This window comes from Phragmites australis, chromosome 20 (genome assembly GCF_958298935.1).
Source record: "Phragmites australis chromosome 20, lpPhrAust1.1, whole genome shotgun sequence".
NCBI classification, from domain to species: Eukaryota; Viridiplantae; Streptophyta; class Magnoliopsida; order Poales; family Poaceae; genus Phragmites; species Phragmites australis.
The window spans coordinates 22,563,181-22,570,881 of NC_084940.1; positions in this window are offsets into that span (position 1 = coordinate 22,563,181).

Genomic DNA, 7,701 nt, shown 5'->3' on the forward strand with positions numbered 1-7,701 from the left:
CAAAAGTTATACCTATTTTACTAAAGGCGCTCCGCATCACCTATGACTTAGGTAACAGATCACGGTTATGACCCGTCACCTATGACCTTCGGCAACAAAGATTAAAAAGATAAAATATTCGCTTCCTATCACAACAACATGATAGCTAAGGTGGTAAGTGGGTACGCGCGTGAGGGACGTTGCGGTTCAGTCGCGGGTTTGATTCCCACAGAACGCAAAGACTAAAAACGTTTTAAAAAATAGCGTGACTTGTGGGGCATATGTGATGTGCTCTGTGTTGGATGGCTCGGATGAAAAATATATTAACTTTTTCGTGTAAAAAACACGAAAAGATCATAAATGATGGGTCACTATTATAACGTCACTTATGTTCGGTCATAAGTGATGGGTCACTGTTACAACCCGTCACTTATGATTTTCATAAGTGACGGGTTAATTTGTAACTCATCATCAATGATGACTTATCAGTGACGCGTTTAGAGTGACGGGTGTGGAACCTGCCATTAATGATGGTTACCATCCGTCACTCGTGACCTTTTTCACGTAGTTAATTTCAGGGAATGTTGTTTGAGTATTTAGATCTCAATTCAAAGTGCTGAATTATTTTATTTCTATAGGAAGAAGCTTTGGAGCTCATTGACAAGTTTGATGAAGGTACAATAAATTGGAATGAATTTGAAAGTGATGTGAAGATGCATCACAAAAACAGACTTGGAGGTCCATATCAGAGGTTATCTGGTAGAAGTCCAAGGCAAGAGGAGTACTTTTATGCAAATCCTCTTCCGGAGAGCTTGTGCATAAGGAACACACATAATTAAGTGACATGAACTTATTCTAAAGAGGAATGGATAAGTTCAATCATCAAACACACCGAGAGCTTAACTGCTTGTAACATGGACACAGATAGAATGTCCTCCGACTCACCGATACTACACCAAACAATGCAACTCCTGGTAAACTGACATCAAAACCCCATATTGTTTTCCTAGACACAGGTAGAATTTATGTAGTTATGATTCTTACACAAGGGTATAGGAGGGGCGCTCACTTAGTGTCTGAGATGTGCATTTTCAAAGAATTATTTATTCAAGTCTAAAAATAGAAGAGGCAAAAAAAATTCGAAGAGGATATATGTATGTACCACAGAGGATAGAATTAGCTAAAAGTTTATGTTTGTACTTATAGAATTAGATAAAAGTTTATGTTTGTACTTACTCCATAGTCCAAATGTACATTCTTACCTTTTTATGATAAATTATATCAATTTTCTTACGCACGAATTTGTGCAAATAATGTGTATGCACAATAATCGTGAGCTATAGATCAAGATGAATTACATCCTTTTGTAGCCTAGTTATTACATATAGCTGCTACTGAAATAAGTGGATGTTGTTATCATTTTTTCGTGTCATAAAATATTTTGTAGCTTAGTTCAGTCCATTAAATTTCTGTTTATGTGCTTTCCCCCATTCCATATTAGAGTCTTAATGAATATAATCACTAAACACCATTCATCTTTCCAGTGTACTTTTTCAGCACAAGGCCCCTATTAAGGTTTAGAAACCATGAGCAAAATTAAAATGTAAAGTGTTGTGTTTTACAGTCAAGGTGCAACTACTTAACTTTTGTCGAGAAGTAGAGGCATTTCAATAGCAGTCAAACTTTCAATGCATTTCATGACATGCATACTGCCCCTAAAGTTCAAAATTGAAATGATTACAGAACAGATGATAAGATCATACCTGAGCAATTGGTTTATACAAGTGACATCTGTTAGCTCTTGACTGGTGGTAAAAAACATTCCCGTGTTCAGTTCTGTTAGACCATTCATGAAGTATGCTTGTATTGTATATGTTGTTCATTTCATTACAAATGATTTACCATCGCACCAAATAGAAAGCACATAGACTTGTTCCTTCAAGTTCTGGACGGTACTCTCAGTGGGAAACCCTCGCACGGCACCAATTGTCCACTATGATATGATTCCAGCAGCAGCAGCGTACCTTAGTTGCCTCTCCAATGTGTCCTGGTCCTCATACATTTTAGGTTATCTTCAGCAGAGATGCTTTATAAATTCATTCCCTATAATATTATTATAGTATCATCTAATACTATTACAGCATTCTTTATTTTTATATATTCAGCAGTTACCATATTTTCTACTTTTTATTACTCTTCTCTTCCTTTCAAACTCACAGTCATATATCATAAACAGTATTATCACATCCTACAATACCCGCAAATTTGCCGTGCCCCAGCGCTACAGTGATGCCCACCACTTCACTGTTGCACCGAAAATGGCTTCTGCTGGAGTCATTTGCAGGCACTCAGCGTCGGCATTGGCTCCTGTAGCGCTGGATGTGGCTTCAGCTGGAGCTATGAGTGCATCCTCTGTCCCAACAGCATTCCCAGAACCTGATCGGTCAGTTGTGTATGGAGTTATAAGTGCATCCTCTGTCCCAACCACACAGCCATGAAACATGGAATTTTTTTAATATTATTATATTATATGTAAATTTAAAAATAATATGAAAATTATGAAAATTGTAAAAATAATACCTATTCGCGTCTTGGTCTCGTGAGAAAGGGATTTTCGAGTCTCAGGGATGTGAAAAATTAATTTTCGCACGCTAGAAAAACGAAAACACCTGTGAAATTTCCACATGTACACATTAAGCAAGATTTCGTGACATAGTGGTATGATAAAGGGATTGTCACAGCCTGAGGGCTCGAAAAAGTGTTGTCGCGGGCTAAGTGCTCGAAAACTACTAACATGTTAGTAGTCGTGGTCTGGGGCAGCGATAATCGAACATGCGGTAAGTTTTCGCATCTTGGGGGCACGAAAACTGTTGGCCCTATCCTGACCGCGTGGCCCCTCCTCCCCTCGGTGCCACATTTGCAAGTTCGGCCAAGCCGCTCGGTTTAGGAGAGCGAGAGAAAAAAGCAAGGAATAAAAAGGAGAGGGGAAGAATAAAGGAGAGGAAAAAGGAGGAGGAAGGAGGAGGGGAGGAAGAGGAGGAGGGAAAGGAAGGAGGAGAAGGAAGATGAGGAGGACAAGAAGAAATAAGGTAAAAAACATTATATATTTTTTTAGTATTGTTTTTTGTCACAATTAGATATTTGATAGTTGTAGATATTGGTACAAATAATTAATGAGTATGGAATAAATTATAAACTTAATAATTTTTTCATAGATGTGGAATTTAATTTAAAGTATATGGTAGTTGTAGATGTAGAAATAATTAATATTAGGTTATAATTATTAGACGGATGTAATATTTATTATAGGATAAATGAGGAAATAAAATATAGATTTTGTAATGTTATCAAATGTGTACAATTGTAGATATCCAGATAAATAATAAAAAATAGGTTGTAATTGTTATACGTATGCAATATTTACTTTAGGATGTACAAGTCAGAAAATTAATTATAGATTTAATAATGGTATCATAGATGTGTTATTTAATTTGATGTATTTGTTGTATGTTATACATATTAGACAGATGTAACATATAATTTTATTTGAGACATTTGTTCTAAGTTTAATTAGGTTTTATACAGTTTTTCAATATACCGTAATGTAATTTTATAATATTTGTACGGATATAATCCTAGACGATATAATTTTTTATTTAGGCTGAGAATAATTTTATTTCATGGAAAATTATGTCATGTCACGTATATGTCTTAGAGTAAAGTAAATATTTTGTAGGTAATTTTTTCTTTGTAATATTATTTTAGATTTATGAAATTTTAGGAATCTGTTGTTATAGATCTATTGTCAAGATCGGTTTAAAGTATTGAACTCAGGAATCAATCCCAACATATAGTGACTTCATTGATGATAATCATTACAGTATCCATAGGTTAATCGAATAAACTATCTTACACAAATGACCTTTAAGGTCGAAGAACCAATTAAACTGTAGTGGAATCTAAATGAACTATAACTACTCTAATCCTTTATGACTCTTTCACAGGCTTGATCGACGTAGAAAGCATCTTAGAATGATCCATCTTTAGCGTACTCATCAATACCTTCTCTAACTAAGTGTTTGGTGATAGCAAGGGTGAGTACATGTTGTACTCAACAAGTTGTGAAGGAAATAGTATCTATATGAAGGCTTTGACAAGAATATGGCTAAATGGTTCTTTTGCATAAAACTGCATTTAAGTAAAAACATTTGAAAGCAATGTTAATTAAATAACAACTATAAATAACCAACCACCTTAAGATTTCAACCATCTTGATTTAACCAACTATCCACATCAACCAAAGTTCTATCCACCATGGTTGAACACCTCAATCATAGTTCCCACCACTATGATTGACAACACCTCAATTATGGTTCTCAACACCACAATTGACCAAACCAACCAAAACATCAAGTTCTAAATCATGGTAGGTGTTCTATGCTACTCGTGACCATGAGAACTGACCGATTAACCAGTTTTATACTCTGCAGAGGTCACACACTTTACCCACAAGATGTTTCTTCCCAATTGTAGAGCATCCGTTGACCGATGAAAAAAAATCTTACACACTTTCAAGGTGTTCGCTAGGAATCCACTGCAAAGCCTTTACAATGCCCCCCTCAACATGTGTCTACCCGCTAAGGTTTCATTATCGTGATAGTACACCCTCCACAACAGAAGCCCCCTCTTGCACCTTTCGGATCCCAGGACATCTCATCCATTATGTGTTCTTCTGCCTGGTCTACACTATACTAAGAGTAAAGCAAATTAATTAGCTAGATCCATCCCATACCAGGCTTATGGTTGCACTATAAATACAGAAAATCACCCCACGAACTTGTCCTTACATTAGAGCAAGACTACTACATTCCCAACCGCACATCTCATACCGGTCTCCTCATACCACATGCTCAAATTCCTATGCTATGTTGCTGCAAAATTATTCCATCATATTTTATCATTGTTGCATATGACCATTATCAAGTTTGTAGAGTCATTATCATGATCACCATCCCAAAGCAAGGCTAAGCATCATCTACCCTACCATAACCCAAAACCATAACTAAGGCGAAAAGGATGATAAGGGAAAAGTAGGGTAAAGCCTAACTCTTGAGATTCCCGACAAAATTATTAGCATTCATATTTGTAAAACAAAACATTTTAAAAATTGGGATAAATATGATCGAGAACACAACTTGCTTTCATTGAACTCAGTTGGGTCTTCAAAATGTAGTCCTTCTAGCTCCTCCGGAACGTTGGCGTCTACTCACAACATACACGGAAAAAGGAAACACATAAACACCAAGATCCAAAAAGAATCAAATATCACACAACATACAAGATCACACTTTTCTGGACAAACCGACGAAAGAACAGGTCAAAACGGAGTTGCTGTTAATAAGTTATTATTTTCTAAAGATCAAAACATGACTAAAAAGATTAAATACAGATGAAATTATGTTACTAGGAATTTTCTAGAATTTTTCATAAGTTATTTATGATTTTCTAGGACTTTTCTAGATTTATGTAGCATTTATTTGAATTTTAAAACTATATAAGACTATGAAATCAAATTAAATAAAATTATAAAACATTATTAAACATTATTAGAAATTAATTCCCAATTATTATTATTATTAGAATTATTTTTGCACTAAAAATCTATTTATTGTGCAATATATCCTAATTATGATGTCAGCAAAACAATAAACAAATAAAAGAAAAGAAACGCTGATTGGGCTTGCTGGCCCAGCAACTATCGCTGACATGGCGTGACACGTCAGATACATGCGCTGACGTGGCTGCCACGTCAGCATGCTGACTTGTTTAAAATCGAAGGGGTACATTGGATCTAATCTCAATCGTTCAATCTAGATCAGACGGCTGAGAGGACTCGGTTCTCTTCCACTTGAGCTACATGGTGGCAGAGATGACAGCCATGGTGGCGCACCACCAACGATGGCCGAAAAAGTGCTACGGCGATCTAACCTCAACGACGAGCGGCGGAACAGGAACACATGCTTGCGGAAAACTCACATAGACTCTCGTTGAAGCTCGGGGAGGTCTCTAACTAGGTCAGCAATGGTACACGGCGACGGTTCTCCTCGGCCGGCATCGCGGACGAAGCTTCAGTGTCCAACGATGGTCGAGCTTATCTTTGGAAGCTTCCTTGCGCTCCCACAATGCTAATGAGCCCTTCAGCAGTGGCAATCGGACTACGATGACCAGATTGAGGGTAGTAGTGTTCTTCACCGCCGCAGCGACGGCAAAGCTATGTGGCGGCTCTAGAGTTCTAAATCGGCGGCTGATTTTTGGATGCTATAGGGGATGGGTCTCGGTTACTTTATATACCCAAAAGAGATAGATATCGTGGGCTGCTCAGACTCAATTTGAATGGTGATAGCGATGACTTGGACTCAATTTGAAATCAATCCCGTTGGAAATAAGGCAATTTTTGGCCGTGATTCTTGCATATCAGTTGCTAGCGAGCTTCTAGAAGACATCCTCCTCCGTATGCGTGTTGGACTTGTCCCTTTCCCTATGGCCGGCTGGGACTTCCGCAGTGGCATCGTCCATCGACGAGAGAGAGAGAGAGAGAGAGAGAGAGAGAGAGAGAGAGAGAGAGAGAGAGAGAGAGAGAGAGAGAGAGAGCGGGGGGGGGGGGAGGGAGGGGGGAGGGAGGGACCGGCTAGGCTAGGCCAGAGAGAAAGAGAGATGGGCTTCGGCCTGTTCTATTCTAAAAGCTTTTTCTTTTTCCTTTTCTATTTCTCTCATGTATACACACACACACAACATATATACTATATATACTTATATTAGCTCACACAATCAACCAACAAATCAAACAATAAAATATATACAAATATATATAGATACTCTTTTATAACAAAATAGCCCCCAATGTATATACAATACATATAACACACATAGTCACATATATGTGTATATGCATAAAGGCACACATACACACTTAGGGTTTTTATTTAGTTTTTGCAAAACTCTTTTATTTTCTTTGAAAAAGTTTGTAATTTTCATGATTTTAGGAATTTTGGTTGTTACACCTATGCAAGTATAATTAGAGATGTAAAAGAAATTATTTACATTTTAATTTACGAGGAATTATATTAGGGTATATAATTCAAACCGGTGTATTGGACGGACAAGTAGTTGAAATAGTTGGAGTGGTGTAGGTGTCATGGGGCTGAGTTTAATATACTGGTGCAGGCTTTTCCAAGAGGAGTGTGTGACAGTAGTAGTGCAGTGACACCTGCATAAGAGGAGGATAGGTGGGGGCATGCAATGTTGAGGGAGGAAGTTGAGCAACGGCATGCGGCTGAGACAAAGGTTGTTGTGCATAGAGAGGCGGCAGAGGTTGAGGGTCAGGCTGATGCAAGGGAGGAAATTAAAGAAATTGTTGCTGATCTTGAGAAGAATCGTAATGTGGTAACCACACGAGGAGGAATATTTATTGCAATTTGCAAATGTGGAGGATGATGATGACAATGACGATGATGATGATGATGATGAGTCCTCTAAAACTGCCATCCCAGATCAATAGAACTTGCATGAGAAAGCGAAGATGCAAGTTATAGAAAACCATGATTCCCCTAGAGAGTATGGATCAAATATGGTTCATCCAAATCAAGTCTTCCCCAATCGGTCTGTGTCACCTCCTGTCGGTGAATCAGGAATCAGGGGTCCCCGAATCCCGAGGCCAGGCCA